Source organism: Sorex araneus, chromosome 1 (assembly GCF_027595985.1).
Source record: "Sorex araneus isolate mSorAra2 chromosome 1, mSorAra2.pri, whole genome shotgun sequence".
Taxonomy (NCBI): domain Eukaryota; kingdom Metazoa; phylum Chordata; class Mammalia; order Eulipotyphla; family Soricidae; genus Sorex; species Sorex araneus.
The window spans coordinates 15090768-15112397 of record NC_073302.1 but is presented as its reverse complement, the minus strand read 5'-3'; positions in this window follow the sequence as shown (position 1 = coordinate 15112397).

Below are 21630 nucleotides of genomic sequence, written 5' to 3'. Positions count from 1 at the left end.
CATTCACTATATTTTGTTACAGCTTAAAAAGGAAAATAGGGGCATGCGCTATAGCACAGCAGGTAAGGCATTTGCCTTGCACTCGGCTGATGTGGGTTCAATTCTCAGCATCCTACGTGGTTCCTCAGCACTGCTAGCAGTGATTCCTGAGTGCAGAGCCAGAAGTAACCCCTGTGCCTTGCTGGGTGTAGTCCCCTCCTCCAAAAAAAAAAAAAGGAAAATAAAGTCATGTAGCAATCAATCATACATGGTTGTGCTGTGTGTGTGTGTGTGTGTGTATGCTTATATGTGCATAGATGTTGGTTTGATTACATGAACCAGTCTTCCTAAGCAGTAGATTTTCTTTACCTATTTTTTTTCCTATTCCGGTGTCCTAGAAGGTGAAAGCAAGTCTCTCAGTCCATCCCTGAGAGAAAGTCAGCAACATTTCTGCACCATTAAGGCATTTAAACATAGTTTGCTTCCCTGGGATTTTCTGCCCAGAAGGTAGTTTTGGGAATTGGGAGTATTGCAAATGGAAATTCAGACAACTACTCTGAACTGGAAAGTGTAAGTTCTAAGTATAAGAGTTATGAGGGGTGACTTTCAAGGCCATGACCTGCGCAGAAGGAGTGTTCAGTATTGAAAGATTTGTGTCAGTTCATTCATTCATGTATTCATCCTTTCATTCAGTGACATTGAGAATCTACAAAACACAGTAAGAGCCACTGGAAGAAAACTATGAAATCAGGCATGTGCTCAGTGCTCTCATAGAGTTTAGGGTAAAAACTTCACTGTATCACTGTAGCACTGTCAGCCCGTTGTTCATCTATTTACTTGAGCGGGCACCAGTAGCGTTTCCATTCATCCCAGCCCTGAGATTTTAGCAGCCTCTCCTTACTCGTCTTTCCCAACAATTGGAGGCTTCTTTCAGGGTCAGGGGAATGAGACCTGTTATTGTTACTGTTTTTGGCATATCAAATAGGCCACGGGGAGCTTGCCAGGCTCTGCCATGTGGGCAGGATACTCTTGGTGGCTTGCTGGGCACTCTGAGAGGCATATATATATTTATTTCATGGTGCATGGTCTAGGAATATGTTCACTCATGTATGAGGTTCGGCTCGAGCATGTGGAAAGCGACCTGGAGTGTGGTGGCAGTTGGGTAGTGAAGGTTGGCTGCCAGGGCTGGGTCCCTTGGGGCAGGGAAGGCTCTCACCGGTCCCCATCTGGGGCGCCCCAAGTGAAAACAGCCTGGTGCAGAGTCTGGTGGCATGGTTATGGGGGCCTCATTTTATGCTTCCTTCCAGGAGAAGTAGCTGTGAGTTCTGGAGGGTGGCCGATGAAAAAACTTAGTTCTGGAGGGTGACCGGTAAAAACTTAGCACAAGCAACTGTTCATTTGCAGCATGATTAGGGTTAAGAAGGTCTGTGTGTGATGACTAATGGGAGAAAACAGAAAGAACAACTAATGTATTGATATGTCTCTCTGAAAACGATGACTCAGACCAGTAGCAGTGAGACTGGAGTGGAGGTGTGATCCACTGGATGTGTTTAGAGAAAGCATCCTAGCACCTGAGGCATAAAAGAATCTGGAAAGTGCAAGGAAAATAATGCCTGGCCTTGGGAAAAAGAAAGTTTATCTTGGGGTGTCTTAGAGATGGGGACACAGAATAGGCAAATAGGCTACCCCCATATTGCATAGCAAATTCAGGACAGGCTTGATTCTAGAACATGGGCAACTTTATACCAAATCAAGTGAAATATGTTATTCCAAATGTGAGTGAATGGGTCAGTGGTGGGTCATACCACTTAGACTTTTGAAGAAGTAAATAAAATTCAAAGTGTCAAAGGTATTATATAGTAGGATGGGTGCTTGTCTTTCATATGGCTGACCCAGGTTTAGTCCTCTGAGTCCTGCTATAACTGATTCCTGATCAAGCTGGGTATGGCACAAAAAACAAAATGCAGCCTGACAAGAAGGAGGTGCTTTAGAGTCTTGTAGATAAAAGAGTATATTCTTCAAAACCTGAATGAATTTTTGATATCTAGATTTTATATTCAAACCATTATGCCACTCTCTTCTGCCATTGTACCAGCTGAACAAAGTGTCTCACAGCCTTCTCTTTGAGTCCACTATAGACCTTAGCATCCTTCATTGCTTCAAATCATGTTTTTTGTCCTACTGTGCTATTGCAAGATGTTTTCCTGATGCTAGTAATAACAAAAAGGGTGAAACTTCTACAGCTGTGTCTATTGTTCTTTGAAGCTCCTCCAAAATATGTAAAATTGTACTAGTTGTGATGGGCAAATATTCTCAAAGGGAAGACTTTCAAAATTAATTTGCAAGGTCATGGATACTGCTTAAATGGGAAGAGTACATGCCTTGCATGTCAGAGGACGTGAGATCATCCCCTTACCATATGACCTATGTCCCCCAATCTCGTGGGTTAGGTTCTAGTGATCCCCAACACTACTGGACCCATGAACTGAATCATCAGGTTTGGGCCAAATATCACCAGATATAGTCTCCAAAGCCTCCAAACCAGCACTAATAGATGTGGCCACTATGAAAAATGCCATCTTGCCTGTTAAACTGATAAATGGAGGGATAGTTGAAAAGATAGCTGAAATTCTAGAAAATGACAGATACTTTGATCCACCAATTCCAATTCTGAGAATTTCTTTTGAGAAAAGTGTCACACAAGGACACAAAGATTACTATAAGCATAGAAATAGCAATTCATTTACCATTTAAGAAAAAGAGGACTAGGTATGTGACTAAAGTGAAATAGTACATGCTTTGCATTGTGATGGTTTGGGTTTGATTCCTAACACTGGCAGTACCATTGGATATGTCTTCTGAGCACTGCTGGGTATAGATTTCAGTGACCACTACAAGAAAGAAAAGAAGAGGAGAGAAGAGAAAAGTGAATGGGAAAAATGAGAGAGAAGAAAGAAAAAGAAAGAAAGAAAGAAAGAAAGAAAGAAAGAAAGAAGAAAGAAAGAAAGAAAGAAAGAAAGAAAGAAAGAAAGAAAGAAAGAAAGAAAGAAAGAAAGAAAGAAAGAAAGAAAGAAAGAGAGAGAGAAAGAAAAAGAAAGAAAGAAAGAAAGAAAGAAAGAAAGAAAGAGAGAGAGAAAGAAAAAGAAGAAGAAAGAAAGAAAGAAAGAAAGAAAGAAAGAAAGAAAGAAAGAAAGAAAGAAAGAAAGAAAGAAAGAAAGAAAGAAAGAAAGAAGAAAGAAAGAAAGAAAGAAAGAAAGAAAGAAAGAAAGAAAGAAAGAAAGAAAGAAAGAAAGAAAGAAAGAAAGAAAGAAAGAAAGAAAGAAAGAAAAAGAATGAGAGAAGGGAGGAAGGAAAAAAGGAAGGAAGGAAGGAAGGAAGGAAGGAAGGAAGGAAGGAAGGAAGGAAGGAAGGAAGGAAGGAAGGAAGGAAGGAAGGAAGGAAGGAAGGAAGGAGTGAGGGAGGGAGGGAGGGAGGGAGGGAGAGGGAGGGAGGGAAGAAGGAAGGGACGGAGAGAAGGAAGGACAGAGGGAGGGAAAGAGGGAGGGAGGGAGAGAAGGAAGGACAGAGGGAGGGAAAGAGTGAAGGAAGGAGGGAAGGAATGGAAGAAAAGAAGGAGTTAGGGAAGGAAGGAAGGAAGGAAGGAAGGAAGGAAGGAAGGAAGGAAGGAAGGAAGGAAGGAAGGAAGGAAGGAAGGAGGGAGGGAGGGAGGGAGGGAGGGAGGGAGGGAAGGAAGGAAGGAAGGAAGGAAGGAAGGAAGGAAGGAAGGAAGGAAGGAAGGAAGGAAGGAAGGAAGGAAGGAAGGAAGGAAGGAAGGAAAAGCAGATAAAACAAATTTTCATCAACAGGCACTGGTTTATATTCATGATAAAGATTCTAATCTCTCTCTCTCTGTCACACACACACACACACATACACATACACACACATACACACAAAGAAAAGTAAGACTTAAATGATAAATAACCCAAAATGCCAGCTTTGGGAAATGGTAACTGCTGAATAAATATTTTTGAAAGCATAATGAATGCTCACATTTTGTATTCATTTATTTCATAAACATGTTTTGAGTTCCTATTATATACCATGTATTGTGCTAGATGGTACAGTATATAGTTTAGCAGCACCAGCATCAATGTTTTAATAATTATAGGCCAGGGGCTGGAGAGAGAGTACAGCAGCAGGTGGGGCTTTTGCCTTGTATGGGGCCAACCCAGGTTTAATCCCCAGCACCCACTATAACCCTAAGCTCTTCCAGGATTGATTCCAGAGCACGGAACAAAGAATATATAAGAGCTGCAGTATTGAACATTATATTGTATCAACCTCATCATCCTTTCCTTGTGAGTTCACTGTTATTTTGTAGTTCAAAAAGGCTCACAAATAAGTCATGTATTTGTACACTTTCTGTGACTCTTCACTAAGCAAACTAAATTCAGCAGGATTGAGGGTAAGGAATTGGGTGTGGGGGTGATGAATGGTCACATGGAATGGGGAATGGGATCTGTCAAGGTCAAGTGTTCCACAACCAGGACCACGTTCCATTTGTGGAATGCTTCAGAATGCCCTGGGCTTAATCATTCATCCATTTCCTTCTCTTGCAGTTGAGGAAGACTCTTGAATCAGAAAGCAGGTGTTCAGAGCAGTATCAGAGCATACATAGTTCACTAGTTCACAGTTTGTACCGCTTGGTGAGATTGAGAGTCATAAATGGCTTAGGGACCATCTAGCAGATTTCCCGCCATTTCCTGGATCTACACATAAAGCTAGTCTTCATCAGGTTTCTTACTAATTCTCTACCCCAAGCTGAGATTTTTTTCCCCCTTGGTTCTTGTGCTCTCCATTTTCCTGTCCATTCATGATGATGACAGTGATTTTTTTCCCAAGGGCAATATGTGTTAAATTAGTTAATACAGCAATGTTTTCAAAATGAGGCCATTAGGTCATCAACTCTAATCAAAGTTATTAAGCCACCACCAACATGGCATCCCTGTTATATGCATTCCAGAGCTGGGCATTCCAGTCTTGTCGAAACAAACCTCACACAGTCGTACAGAGAATCACAGACTTTTCTATTTCCCTCTGCATCCTCCAATGAGGCACCATTTGAATGAATGCTGGCCTTCCTCCTATCTCCCGTCTCAATCACATTCTCTTTGATAACTTGGGGATGGGGTTGGATAACGGTAGGGATTTTATCGATAGGGCAGCTATCTCTCACAGCTTAAGCAAAGGGATCAATGGATATGAGACTCTGGAGATGAAGATGGCCCTCAGAGGGCTAAGATACAAAAATTGAGAGCTGATTAACACGCAAGATAAGTGATCATGTTGGCACCCTAAGAGGTCCCCCAGCACACTCCACCTCCGCCAGGTTTATCAGGCTACGAAAAAGGAAAAAGAATTCTCTGTCTACAGAGATCTTGCAGACTCTAAGTCAATGTCTGTTTTATTTGCTTATCAAACTTAATAAAAAGCAATCAGGCTACTTATACTAGACTGGGGGGTGTAGGCCTCATGCAGAACCTATTTTAAAAGATACAGGGAAATAATTACAACATTAAAAGCACAGAGACCATTCTCTTAATTGCTCAGTGTGATTTTGTAGTCTGCAACTTCACCTCTCAGAGATTTGATTCCCTCCTTGGAAGTTAAAATTATAATATTTATCTCCCGGGGATTTTTATGAAGATGAAATATATGTAATCGATCTGGCACATAGGAGGAAATCAATAAATGGTAGCTATTATCATTACTATTCTGGGTGATAAAATGAGTAAGTCTCAGATGTTTTGTTCTGGTAAGAAAGTAAGAAGCAAATACACCATAAAGTATGAGCATATGTATGTGTATACATTCATGCAAGCAATGCTTACTAATAATTGATTGTAATTAATATTTTAATTGTTCATTGGCCATGACTGATTATATCTTAACTGTTACAATGATATCTGATAATAGTGCAAAATGTTTGATTCAGAGTAATTTCCTGGTTGACAAATTCATATAACATGTTAGCAGAGTGATACGCTCTGATTCTACATAAAGGCCAGAGAAACTTTATGCTGGGGACCCCCTGGAACACACCACAGACATCTATCTCTTCATTTGATTGATCAGATTTGCATTTTTATACTACAACTGCGATTGTGAGTTGTATAAAAAGTTCTAGTTGCAAATGTAACTTTCCTACCTTTAAGAATCACTCTAGCAGATGATTAAACTTAAAGGTATCACAAGAACCTGAGTTTGTAGCCAGTCACTCAGAAATGTGAGTGACCTAGGGACGACACAAGCTTGTGATTAGCATCCTGACTGAAAGCAATCCTGTGTGTCTTTGTGGCAGCCTGTGCTAACTCCAGTGGTTAGTGCAAAAATGAAATGGCAGCACACAATCTAGCATTGTAGTGGCTAGGGATGAAACAGAATGGTTTATTTTAGAGTTACCATTCAACACTTGAGAAGCAAAAAATAATTGTATAATTATATCAATAAATGCATTTTTAAAACTTCACAAAATTCAACTTTCATGAAAAATACTCCAAAAAACATAGAAATAGAAAAAGTTCTCGGCTGATAAGAAATATTTGTTTGAAAAACTTCAGTATAGCAAACACTGTGCTTAATAGTGAAAGACTAAATGCTTTTGCCCTAAGATTGGTAGCAAGTCAAGAATTTTCATTTTGGGCAATCTTATTCAAAACAGTGCTGGAAGTTCTAGTCAGTGGATTAAACCAAGAAGATGAAATGAAAAGCAAACAAATCAGAGAATGATAGAAGACATGAATCAATAAATGACCCTTTATTTGAAGATGTTATGATTATCCACATAGGAATCCCAAGAAATACCACCATAAAAACAACTTGAGAATTGGTGAGTTTAACAAGCTGTCATAGAGTATAAGCAAATGTTTTTAAAGAAAAGTTTTCCACACGCTGTAGCACTGTCGCAGCGTTGTTCATCGATTTGCTCAAACGGGCACCAGTAACGTCTTCTTTGTGAGACTTGTTACTGTTTTTGGCATATCAAATAGGCCATGGGGAGCTTGCCAGGCTCTGCCATGTGGGTGAGATACTCTTGGTAGCTTGCCGAGTTCTGCAAGAGGGATGGAGGAATTGAACCCGGGTCGGCTGTGTGCAAGGCAAATGCCCCAACCGCTGTGCTATCACTCCAGTCCTTCTACATGCTAACAGTGAGCATATAGACCCAGTACTACTTCTAATCACTAAGGGAAAAGATGGTAAAAATTGAACAAAAAATATAGTACCTGTTCCATAAACACAACACAATGCTAAAGAAAGAAATCAAAGATCTAAACAATTGACAGAACTTGCTCTACTGGCAGGTGTGACACAGTCAAGTTGTCAGTTTCCCTGTATTGATACAATTTTAACTCAAATTCTCTCAAAATCCAGCAAGCATACTTTGTAATATAGACAAGATTATTTTAAAATTCTGTAAAAAGGAGAATAAGCTGAAAGAAACCTGTCATTCAGACTGATTTTAATTAAAGGCATTCTTGAAGATAGTGAAGTGTTGGCACAAAGATGGCACACAGATGCAGGGAACAAAATATAGAACCAGCACAAGAGCTACGTAAAAGTGTGCAATTCATTTATCGTAAATATTCCATTTCAGTGATTGAAACCAGAGTCTCACATATTCATGACCCCAAAGTCACTTTTTTTTAAAGGCACTTATGGTAATTTGTTATGGCAGAAGTGGAACATGTATACAGGATACTCATGAATTATTAAAATGTGTATTAAACATATATTTTGAAACCTATTTACCAGTGTACATACACAGGATGTTTTGATTATTGGCCATCATGGTTACTAGAAGCCATGGGGACTAGGGTATGAAGATCAGATAAAAATGAAGGGTCAGTGGTGAAGGGTGAAAATTGGACTGTCGGTAGAAAGTATAATGGCATGTATACAGCTGTAGATTTCTAAGGTTTTATATCCGAAGCATATTAATGTTAAAACCAAATGCTATTTAAATTAAATATGTATAACTATATATCTATATCTATTATCTCTCTATAGAGATGCAGATTATATCTATATCTATCTATATCTGTATCGATATCTATCTATCTATCTCTATATATGTATACATGCAGAGAGAGCAGAGAGGTTAAGGTGTTTGTGGTTTGATCCTTAGCACCATGTGGTCCTTGAGTATCGCATTACTGGGTGCAATCCTCAGGGTTCCTTTGCCTGCCATCTCAGCATCTTCAAGTTGGCCTGAGTAAACCCCAGGACCTTAGTATCTGGGCAGTCTATCTTTGGGTTCTTGCGTTGACCCACTGGTTCAGTTTGCCAGGATCCCTTAATGAGTACAGAAATACAAAAACCACACTCCTTTGATCTTGGGAAAATATTTTGTTTGGGGGCCACAACGGATTTACTCCTCACTTAGCTCTGGCTCTATACTCAAGGATCACTCCTGGAGAGATCAGGGGACCCTACGTGGTGCAGGAGAACAAAAATGGTGAATCACGAAAGCCCTATCAGCTATAAAATATTTTAGCCATTTACTAACCTCAGTTTCTAGACTTGCAAAATAAAGGTGGCAGGATCTCCTGCCCCCGTGCCTGACTCATCACCGGGGGCACCTCGGAGGGGGCCGGGTTGAGTTTCCCTCCCCGCCCCAAGCAGAGCCCCAACAGCTGAAAACCTCCAGAACTCAGCCACAGCCATGCTCAAGGCCACTCTCCACATGCTCGGAGGAGCCTCACCCATGAAGAAAACAACAGAGAAACCCAGGTATGCGGGACCCATGGCTGAAATCTCCAAGCCTGCTCAGATTGGGACTGGGCCTCCTCCACCAGGTCCCCCCTCACCCCGTTTTCCAGTAGCTTAGCATCCACACCCACAAGTTATGCCATGTAATCTCATCAATAGCCAAGATCCAGAGACTATAAAACAAAGCTCCCGGAAGAGAGCGATGCAGAATCTCACATGGCAGAGCCTGGCAAGCTACCCGCGGTGTATTTAGTATGCCCAAAACAGTAACATTAGGGGGCCTCATTCCCCTGACCCTGAACGTGACAAGGATGAATGAGACGTTACTGGCGCCTGCTCGAGCAAATTGATGAGCAATGGACTGGAAAGACTACAGTGATACAGTGATATGATACAAAATAAAGGTAATTATTTCCTCCAAACAATACGGCTGTTTCAATATCAACGAAGAACACTTAGGAAAAGTAGGCAGCAAAGTGCTTAGTTTAAAGTGTGTTGTGTTAGTGTTAATATGCACTATTGTAATGGACCAACCTGAATGCCCTTATGTCAAAGACACAGGAAAGAGAGTGGTGATAAAATAAAATAAAAATGTAATAAGCGTATGTCCTAAAAGTATCTTTTTAGTGATTCAGAATTGGCTACTATAAAAACATACTTTGTTGGACAAGCCTTCTCCTACATCACTTTTTACTGTTCTGAAAATTATCTATTTTTTTGAGACAATTCTCCTCAAATTTTTATGAAATACTCTCATTTTAAAATGATGATGAAATTTCTGCTAGGTCTTACTGATTTTAAAAACAATGGTTGTACTTACATTTTAATTTTATTTCTGCATATTTTGAAATCAAGGATGGCCTGGCATATTCACATATTGCTGGAACAATAGCATGGCGGGTAGGGCGTTTGCCTTGCAAGCGGCCGACCCGGGTTTGATTCCTCCACCCCTCTTGGAGAGCCCGGCAAGCTACCAAGAGTATCTCACCCTCATGACAAAGCCTGGCAAGCTACCCATGGTGTATTCTATATACCAAAAACAGTAACAACAAATCTCACAATGGAGATGTTACTGGTGCCCACTCGAACAAATCGATGAGCAATGGGATGACAGTGATACAGTGATCTTCATACTTAATTCTATGCACATTTTTTTCTCAGCCTGGGCTTCATTTTAGGAAGGATAAGTAAACTCTATGCTCTTACTTTGAACCACTGGGCAGATCAGTTGCTGTCCCTTTCAAAGGTGGGTCACCTTCCTATTGAAGATACATTCTCATTTCTTTTCTTCCTTTGAATATACACAAAACCCTACCATGAAAGAGACACTTTTTTCAGTACCTCAGAATATGTTCTTGCATGCATAGGGATTACATTCCAATTTTCACTGTAGCCTGGTGCTTATCCATGCACCAGAAATTCAGTTAAATATTATAGGTTACTTGATGCCACTTAAGTCCTAAGACAGCACATGCTTTGTTGTTAGAATAATGAAAAATGAAATGAATGCGTTATTTTCATTCAGGATTTTGTTTTGAGAATCATCCTTTATAACTTGATCTAATTTGATTCTTTCCTCTCTCTGGGCTACTCTCTATGTTATCAACTTGTTTGTTACTTGCTTCTTCATACCCTTTATTCCAGTATAAATTAATTTTGCTAATTTCCTCCTCATATTGATTGTCTGTAACATCCAAGTGATAATAAATTTCAAGAAGGAAGAGTTGAACTGTGATTTCTGTAGTGAAGAGCCTGGACCTACATCTGCAATACTCAGTGAACAAAGCACATTTGAATGAATGAATAAGGAAAACAATAGCTAATTATTACACCCTTATTGGTCTTAAACTGTACTGCCCAATGTGGTAGCTACCTCTGTTTATAAAGAACTTGAAATGTCACTAACTCAGAATGAAAACTTGTCAATCTACATAGTAGATTTCATTAACCTTTTGCCAAAATGATAAAATCACAGTGAACATATTTACATTGGTTTCATGTTATGATGCTATTCCAACTAGGTTGGGTTATTTAATAGATTATTAAACATTTTAAGTTAATCTACATGATAAAATATACATAATAACCTTTTAGTATCTGTATTGCAAATGATAAACATAATTCCCAGAAAAGAGAGAGAGAGAGAGAGAGAGAAGGAGAGAGAGAGAGAGAGAGAGAGAGAGAGAGAGAGAGAGAGAGAGAGAGAAGAAAAGTGCCTGCCATGGAGTGGGGAGGTATGAAAGGGAAACTGGGAACACTGGTGGTCAGAAATTTACACTGGTGAAGCGATGGGTGTTGGAATCTTATATGAATAAAATCTAATCATGAACAACCGAGTAACTGCATATCTCCCTGTGATTCAATATTAAAAATAATTTTTAGGGGCTGGAGTGATAGCACAGCGGGTAGGGCGTTTGCCTTGCATGCGGCCGACCCGGGTTCGATTCCCAGTATCCCATATGGTCTCCTGAGCACCGCCAAGGGTGACTCCTGAGTGTAAAGCCAGGAGTAACCCCTGTGCATCGCCGGGGGTGACCCAAAAAGCAAATAAATAAATAAATAAATAAATAAAGGTTTTTCTTAAAAAAAAATAATAATAATTTTTAAAGTTGATTTTTAATTTTTTTTTAATGTGGCTGCTAGAAAGTTTTAAAATTTCCCATGGAGCTCACCATGGTGGCTCACACTTGTCTTAAAGGGCAGTGCTGGCTGGCAGGGCTAGTCAAGAAAAACAGATTCCAAGAAATACATGACTATGGGCAGGTTAATCTCACAAGGGCCCAGGCAGACTCAGGCAAGACTTGGACTAGATTCAGATCCTGGCTCCTGGCAGCTTGAAGAGTGAATACTCAAATGTAAAGAGTCTCCCACTTTTAGTATTTATTTTTTTGTTTTGGTGTTGAGGCCACACAGGGCTGTGCTGGGGCCTTACCCCCGGCCCTGCACTCAGGAATTACTCCTGGTAATTACTCCTGGTGGTGTTCTGGGGACCATCTGGGATGCTAGGAATTGAACAGGGTTCATCCTTGCCCCCTTGGCTCGCATGCCAGCTCCCTCTTTTAGTATTTGCAGTGAGAAGAGAAGCTAAATGCCACACCCACACTGAGACTGGGCAAAACTTTGTGGTCAAGGGTGAAGGCTGTGTCAGCCACAGACTAGATCCCCTCAGAAACCGACCGCAGGGTCTGCTATCTCCTGAGGTGTGACCCGGATGCTATCAGGACCGTGGGCAGCGATTAACTGTGACAGCTTTATGATCACAGCAGTGCAGAGAGATGCCGGCGAGGAGCTCCCCAGCCTCTCAGGAGGGACTTTTAAAGGCCATTAAATCAATGCTGTGATATTTTATATTTCTCTCCGACAGTCTTGGCTTCAGTTGGACCAATTCAGAGTGGCATCTGGGCATGTAGGCTGTGCAGGACTGAGGGGTTGAGCCTCGTCTCAGGGGCTTTTCCCAGTAGAAGATGAGTTCCTTTATAACTGGGAGCTGGTGACTAGGGGACCTTAGAGTGTGTGACGCTAAAGAAAACCCAGAAAACCCATTGAAAATCTAAAGAAAATCCAGTCTGGCTGGGAGATTTTTTTTTCCAATAAATCAGTTACAGACTTACAAACTTTCATGCTTGCCTTTCGGTCATACAATAATCGAGTACCCATCCCTCCACCAGTGCCCATTTTCCACCACCCATGTTCCCAGTATCCCTCCCGCCACCCCACCTCTACCTACCCCCTGCCTCTGTGGAAGGATTTCCTCTTTCTCTCTCTCTCTCTCTCTCTCTCTCTCTCTCTCTCCTTTTGGGTGTTATGGTTTGCAATACAGGTACTAAGTGCCCATCATGTTTGATCCATAGTCTACTTTCAGCATGTATCTACCATGCCAAGAAATCCCTCCAACCATCATTTGCATAGTTGTCCCTTCTCTAGCCCTGGCTGGGAGATATTTAACTACGACTATTTGGCCAGGGGGAGGGAAGGATATTACCCAGGTGAAAAGCAGCTGCCAAGGCAGAACATGGAACCTGTGCTGTGCCGGAGTGGAACTCAGGACTCTGTGTTCCAAAGACCTGTGACTCTGATACTGGTGGGCCGTGGTTCATCTGAACCTGATCCTTTGACTTATAGGTCAGGTGAAGAAAGAAAGTTCCCTGTTAAGATGAATGTGTCTATATTTCCTGATTCTGGGCTTCTGAGATAGACTAGGGATATTCTCAGTTACTCATGACAACAAACCATAAGTAGACGTTGATGAGAGTAGAGGAAAATATTTATGGTGAGGTAAGATATTGTAATCTTAAAGGCTTTACCTGGCTTGAATGACAACCCCACTCCCATCCTATACTGCTGTCTTCCCAAACAGATGTTCTTTTTGTGACCTTTGCATCCTTCAACACATGGGAAATGGAACAGTGGACTGACTTAGAGGTCAACTTGAAAATGCAAGGTTTCATTGCTAAATAAGGTTTCTGTTTTTTTTTTCATTTACTTCTTTTTTAGTTGCAGCAGGGTTTATCAGACCCTTTCATGAATTAATATCCTACAATTTATTTGACCACAGAAATCTCACAATACGTAAGATAAGTTAACAACAGGGGATCTAGTATATTTAATGCTATAGTATTTTGATGCCCACAAATTCCTGCAGTTACAACCACTATCTTCTGAAATAAGGGCTGTTATTATAACCTCTGTTGATGTGGAAACTATGGGGCAGGTGGTTAAGCGAATTTCCCAGAAGCACAGAACTCATACACGCATGAGATACTCTTTTTAAAATCAGCTCTTTACTCCGCCTCCCCTGCCCCAAGTACCAAATCTGGGGTTCTTTTTTCTCACTGTTCTAGCATCGATAAAAAATTATCCAAATGTTTCATCCAGGAAAGGTACATTTTCCATCGTCTCCCTTTCTCCAAATTGCTCCACACTACTCCCCCACCATCCTGACCTAAAACTAGCAAACAAGAGCTGCACAATTTTCACACCTATAATGTAGAATCTGTGAATAAATTTACTGCCTGCTGACTCTCAACCCTTCACTGCTGACTGAAAGCAGATCACATGCTTTTTTTATTACTAATTGATATTTGCAAGAAGAAAAAAAATTGAAGAAGATGAACATGCATGGTTGACTCAAATATGAACATGCTGGTGATTACCGTGGACTCTCAGAACAGACTTAAATCTGAAATGAAGGTTCCCTTTGCTGTGACCAATTGACTGACAAGATTTCCCAAATTTCTACCCTGTTAAAGTTGGCAGGTTCCTCTTGGCCCCAAATCTAGTATTATGAGCCATATATGAACATAAAAGAGAGTTTTTTGTTTTTATTTTATTGATTTTAATTTTTACTGTAGTTTAGGTAACATGGTTATGGTAGCGTGAAAATTTATGGGTTTGATTCACAATTTTACTGCACATTCACTATGACCAAAATGCCCAAGACCCTCTACTATTGCTTCTGTGCCTCTGCTGGTCCACCTATACCTTTCCCCTAACCAACATGATCACTGCTTGATAATATAATTTTGTAATCAAGATCACTCCAAGAACGCCGTATTGGGGGCTCTTTAAGTGTCAGGTGAATGAGGCCTATTGTTGTTACTGTTTTTGGCATATCGAATACGCCACGGGTAGCTTGCCAGGCTCTGCCGTGTGGGCGGGCTACTCTCGGTAGCTTGCCAGACTCTTTTTTTTTTTTTTGCTTTTTGGGTCACACCCAGCAACGGGCTCAGGGGTCACTCCTGGCTCTGCACTCAGGAATTACCCCTGGCCGTGCTCAGGGGACCATATGGGATACTGGGAATCCAACCCGGGTTGGCCGCCTGCAAGGCAAACGCCCTACCCGCTGTGCTATCATTCCAGCCCCCGCTTGCCATACTCTTAATAAAGCTTGTCCATGGCTCCACTGGCTTTGGGACCGCTACTCTCCAGAGTCACAGCTCATTCCTGGAGGTTGATCTTTGATTTGCTCAAGTAGGCACCAGTAATGTCTCCATTTTTCCCTGTCTCATGCTAGAGTAGCCCAATGATATCTGCTCACTCCAGGAACAGGAAGAGCCTCAAACCATTCATTCAGGGTTTTGACGAAGAAGTCTGACCATCTCATTGGTGGGCCATCACACGGTCTTTTGATGTCCTGTGGAATCCAGTCGGTAACAGCTCTAGTTCAGCGGTCGTCTCTGAATCACATTACATGTCAGGCCCATCTGATTTTTGATGTTTTGGCAAACGAGACAGTGTTCCTGATTCTTGACTGTTGATGGAGATCGGAACTCCGTACTCCTTCTCTCACTTGAGTGAGACGTGACACTCCTAGCATAGCTCTTTTGATTCCTCTTTGGGATATCCGAATAACATTCTCATCCCATTTGCAGATGATACAAGTGATACAAGTGTGAATCAAGATCAAGCTTTTCTAATTATTCAATACTCTACTGCCATATATTGCTTCATTGTAATCCAAAGATGAGTATGATCACCCAGTATTTGTGCTTGTCTCCCTGATTCTCTCTGTTCCTGTGCTTATTATGAAGCTCTTCCATTCCATGCACATTGAAGCAAATGGCAAAATTTCAGGTTTCTGGATGTCACTCCAGGATTGAAGTCTTCTGTCTCCTGATCTGCTCCTGGCTTGCAGACATGTCATAAGCATCACAACTGGGCAGCTATTTCTTCTCTTTTTCTTTCCATCCTTTTTAGTTCTATATTTGCTCCAAGAGAACTTGTAGTGTGGAACACATTTCAGTAAGTGAAAACAATGGGTGACTTTCTTGAGCACGTGTACATGTATGTGTACAGGTTTGTATGTATTAGACATAAACATGAGTGTTTGCCTCGCTGTGGTTAATGACAGGAAAGAAAAGCATTCACTCTTCTTAGTGCCACATTGCAAACTAGAGTTGTCTTTCTCTCTGTGTCTCTGTATCTTTCTCTGTCTCTGTCTCTTTCCCTTTCCTTACCTCTTTGCTTATGCAGTATCCCAATGATCCTGGCATCCACCATTGTAGGAGGTCCTGGTAGAAGCAGATAACAGGACTTGCACAGGAAAAGCAGTGCTGCCAGGTCCTGTCCATTTTTACATCTAAGAAAACACTGAGTTCTAGAATCACCAAAGAGTTGTTAATGGGGTCATGGTTTGGACTTCCCTGGGGACCTGCAGTGCACTACCCCAAAGGAGTTTCCCTCCACCTTTAAGGGCTGAAGTGCTTACTTGTAACACTTCTGTTGATCCTAAATGACTCTGGAGAGATTTCAGGAGCTAACCTGTGTCTTAAGTCTCACTTTGGATCTTTGTTCAGACACCTGCAGGGATAAAAATAAGTCTTCAAGGATTAATTAACAGCACCCCTTTCCCTCTACACCATTTTGAATTTATTGTGATGTAAGCTCAAGAAACAAACCAGTAAAAGTCAGACACCCCAAATGTATTATCCACACATTTCTCTGGAAGGTCAATCAAGTCAGAAGTCATTAAAGACTTCATTTCTTTCAACCACAAATTAAATATGTCTACCTGTCATGGGCAACATTGAATCACTGCGACTTCAAACCCCAGTCTTGGAAAAAACAGCCTCTAGAAACCTGCTTTTGGAAGAAGTAGACTGTGTATTCTGTAGCCAGACAAGCTCCCAAAATCAGAAGAACCCAGGAAGTCTGAGCCAGCTTGTCACAAACTCAGCCATCATATCTCACAGTTGAATACCATCCTCTAAGCAAGAGTGACAGCGAAACCAGAGAACCAGAATCTCTGTCCCTCCTTAGGCAGCGAGACTGGAATTTCCTTCCCTTCATGGAGAAACCGTAATTCCTTCCCTCTCCCTAGCAATTGATATCCTTCTTGAGTTGTCCCCATTAACTTGTGATCCTAGGTGACCTTCCTGGAAAGATATTGGTGGTTCAAATTTCTCTTTAACTTGTGAGACTGCGAATGGAGAAAAACTGATGTCCAGACAGGCAACTGAGGCTGGAGTTGTCCAATGACTCCTTCTAGATCACACACCCAACCACTGAGACCTCAGGCCCACCACCCACCTGGAGTTCTTCACTACAGGTACCCCTCACTGCATGCTGATTCCCCAGGTGAGAACCATTAGCAGCGAAGGCCATTGTTTTAGTAGAATCTGTCAAATAAAATAATGATTCTGTGTTGCTGGCAGCTTGAGCTAGATGAAACCTGGCAGCCCCAGGAGAAGAGAGATTTTGACTCAGCACAGTCCCCTTAATCCATCCTGCTGCTACATCCCCCTTGCAGGGCATGGGAAGAGACATAATGTGTCTCTATTGCCTTAGCAAGTGAGCAGATGTTGAAAGCACGCTGAGAGCAGCCCACTAGAAATGTAAAGCGGAGGTTTTACATTTATGGTATTTTTTTTTCTTTTTTAAGGAAGCTTTTGATCAAAGAAGAGAAACGTGAGAACAAAGGGATATAGATGAGACAAAATGGTTAAGGAAGTGGAACGTTTTCATTGTGCTAGAGCTGAAAAATAAAAAAAAAGTGAAGAGAAAGTCCTCATTAATGGAATCCCACGCCTTGCACACCCTTGGCAGTGACATCTACGAGAATATTGTTCAATTGGCCTGATTTTGCAGCCAATCAGAATTGGGGCACTAAACGTGATCTATTTTAAATGTATTGCAGTTGAATTATTTAATTTGAAATTTAGTTGGTGCCACAGGCACTGGAGCGGGAGCAAGAAGAATGAACAAAATTATTTCATTGGAAAACGGTTTAATTTTTAATTATGAGATGGGGCACTTTGAAGAAATGAGGTGATTGGCCCATGAAAGCTCTGTCTCCTGGATTCGTGTGGCGTCCTGACAGGCACTTTAGCATGCTTAATGATTCTGTCCTGGTGTCTGTCCACTGATTCTGAGGATGAACAGGGACAAGAGGCACTAAGACAATAATTATAATAATAAAATTGGTAATTGCAACTCGAGCTTGTGTAGAGGAAATCCCACTGATTTTATTCATGGTTAAAGATACCATAATGTGACCTTGAAATCTTTTGTCTTTTTACATCAAAGAAGAAAAGAATATAAAATCCTCGGGGATAATAGAAGAAAAACTTAGACTTGGGATCAGAAATGTAGGATTCTATTTTTATTGCTGTCATGGTTACTATCATCAGATCACCTTGAGCAAGTCATTTTACCTTTCTCAGTCTTAACTTGCTTAATACAGAATAATCCCACTTGGGTCAGAAGACCTTTGTGATCTTCCCAAACTTTATATTATATTTCTTTGACATTGACCATGGTGGAGGATCTTGAACACTTTGGCAATAGTGAGGTGTGGGAAGTGCACTTGAAAACAGTTCTCATGAATGTTAGCTCTGCCATGACTATGTTACCTGAATTATAGTAGTGATACGTCAATCAACTACATTTTTTTTTTGCTTTTTGGGTCACACCCAGCAATGCTCAGGGGTTATTCCTGGCTTTGCACTCAGGAATTACTCCTGGCAGTGCTTGGGGGACCATATGGGATGCCGGGGATCGAACCCGGGTCGGCCGCGTGCAAGGCAAATGCCCTAACCGCTGTGCTATCGCTCTGGCCCCAATCAACTACATTTTTAAAATGATCAAAACAGACTTCTTATAAAAGTTTTAGGTGATCTAGGGCTGGAGCGATGGCACAGCGGGTAGGGTGTTTGCCTTGCACGCGGCTGACCCGGGTTCGATTCCTCTGACCCTTTAGGGGAACCTGGCAAGCTACCGAGAATATCTTGCCAGCATGGCAGAGCCTGGCAAGCTACCTGTGGTGTATTTAATATGCCAAAAACAGTAACAAGTCTCACAGTGGAGACGTTACTGGTGCCTGCTTGAGCAAATTGATGAACAATGGGATGATAATGATACAGTGATACAGTGTTGAATAATGTACGCCCTCCCCCCCCCAAAAAAAGGACAAACACAGGATGACCTCACTTATCTGTGGAATATAGAATACTGGATAAAGAAATGTATTGTAGTAAAGGGGGGTGCTTATGTCATCCTTGTCCCCACTGTTTAGAGAGGAGATAGACAAAGAAGGAAGGAAATCAGGGGGTAAAAAGAGAATGAAAAGTAATGAGTTCACAGACATCAGGGCACCAGTGACAGGAGTGACAGACATAGTCCGGTACCCAAAACACAGAAGCAACAGAACTGAAACATGAGATCTAAGCAGCAACAATTGGGACTTTGTAACGTGGTGCCTGTCAAGTTGGCAGGTGGGGATGAAGTGAGGGTTTGGATGGGGAAGGAATATGGGAACACTGATGACAGGAAGTTGACAGAGGCGAAGGAATTGGTATTGAATTATTGTATGCCTAAAACTCAACTCTAGGTGACTTTGTAAATCATGTAACTTTCATTTAAAATAAATAAATAAATAAATAAAAAGATTCTTAGGTGATCCAAATCAGATTCTAGTCCCTGAACATGAGGGTCTTTGGGAATCCAAAGTGAACAATTCACACTACTGAGGATCATTCTGTTAGCATATTATTTAACTCTTCACTGAGCAGAATTGTTTTGTGGATTACTAGGAATCTGATAGAAATAGAATTGAAATGCAAATTATGCTGATTCTTAAACTGATAACACTTGCCGGGTCAATTAATTTCTAAAGTCTCCGATCACTGTCACTGCCATCACTTTATTCATGGTTAAAGATACCATAATGTGACCTTGAAATCTTTTGTCTTTTTACATAAAAGAAGAAAAGAATATAAAATCCTCAGGGATAATAGAAGAAAAACTTAGACTTGGAATCAGAAATGTAGGATTCTATTTTTGTTGCTGTCATGGTTACTATCATCAGTTCATGATCTCATGCCATTATTCATTGATTTACTCAAGCGGGCACAAGTAATGTCTCTTTTCTTCCCAGCCCTAAGATTTTAGCAGCCTCTCCTTACTTGTATTTCCCAACAATTGGAGGCTCTTTCAGGGTCAGGGGAATGAGACCTATCATTACTGTCTTTGGCATATTGAATACGCCACAGGTAGCTTGCCAGGCTCTGCAAGCTAATATTATTAAGAAATGGAATTAAGATAAATGTTTAAATGGCTGTTGGACTAAAGAAAGGAGAAACACACCCGTAGATGGTATTTCGCCCTTAGGTATGTAGAATGTAAATCTCTTTCTAGGTTTCAATGAAGTCACCCATCCATACATAGTGCTTAGAAATGCTGTTCAAAAGTGGAAACCCAATGTTAGCTCCCTTGTCCACTCTCATTGACACCTTTACTATGATTGTCATTATCGTTAACCACCATTGCCATTGCAGTCCTAACATGCTAGGTTTCCTCACAGCATTGAGTATGTGAAGTTGAATAAGAAATACTTTCTGTTACCAAAGAAACATTCATTCACATTCTAATGAAAATAGATACCTATAAATACTATAAACCCTATCCATTAGGTATGCACCAAGAGCTCTGAGTCAATACAAGTGGAAGGGAAATAGAGGCCCAAGAAGATTGGCTACCTTGACTGAGAGTATCTAGTGTATTTGTCCTAGTGCTGGGAACATAACCTAATGTTTTCTCTTCTAAGTAATAAAATAAAAACAGATTTCAAATGCTTCACAAAAAAATTAAAAAAAACTAAGTAAAAGGAGGATCCTGACTCTGATATTTGTGAATAATTTTTGTTTCCATGTTCCCCAGACCTCAGAAATGACTGAATGAAGAGGATTTTCATAAGTTATCTTTGCTATTCATAACTCATTTTGAAATTAAAAATAGTAGAAATGTTAATATGCCCACGTGAATATGAAAGCAGCAGTTTTTTGGTCAAAATGCCTGCCAAGGAGCCAGAGAGATAGTAGAATGGGTTGGGTGCTTCCTTGCATGCATCCTACCTGGGGTCAATCCCTGGAACCCCAAAGAGTCCCCGCAAAAAAATTCTCTCCTGGATGAACACATACAGATGTGCTTACACATGTAGCCACATACAGACATGCATATCCATTCCCTAGGCATGCATACTAGTATATGCTTCAGCACATGGGCATCCACATGCCCACGTGCACATCCATATGTGGGCATGCATATATTTATCCACAGGCATGTCTGTGTCCAAACACACATCCGCACAGATACTTATGCACAGAGGGTATTTTGACAACACTGTGAACATATCCAGCAGCAAACACTTTGGAGGTTCCTATGATTTAATTCAGCAATTGTCACTAAACTTCAGTTCTGGATCACGAGGTGCTGGATTTCCCAGCTGCATCTAGCATTTAGCTCTTAGTCATCTTGAGTTTGTTAAACAATGCCTTAAAACATTAGTTTCTCTGCATCATTTGCACAATCAAAAATACAGAGTTTGTGTTTTAATTCAAAATAAATCGGAGAGTGCTTCAGCAAGAGCAGGACTTGGTGCAAATTACAGAGCAAATCTAGGAGCAGACTCTTATGACATCAATCATTTATCTTCAGCCACAGGGATCCTTAGGATTGAGCAGGGATCAGGAATTTCACACTACAGAGATTGGCACACATCCAAAAGAATGAGAACAACCAGTGCTGGCACAGATGTGTGTAGAAAAGAGCTCTCATTCATTTTTAGTGGGAATGCTGACTAGTCCAGCCTTTCTTGGAAAACAATATGGATATTTCTCAAAAAACAAGAAATTGAGCTCTCATTTGACCCAGAAATACTTCTTGGAGCAGACCCTTGGAACAGAACAAAAACACACTATCTACACTCCTGTGTTCATTGCAGCACTATTCAAAATAGCCAGAATGTGAAAACAACCTGAGTGCCCAAGAGCAGACAAATGGTTAAAAAAATTATGGTACATCAACACAGTGGAATACTACACAGTCACCAGGAAGAATGAAATCATAAAATTTGTTTATACGTAGATGGGCACGGAGAGTATCTTGCTGAATAAAATAAGCCAG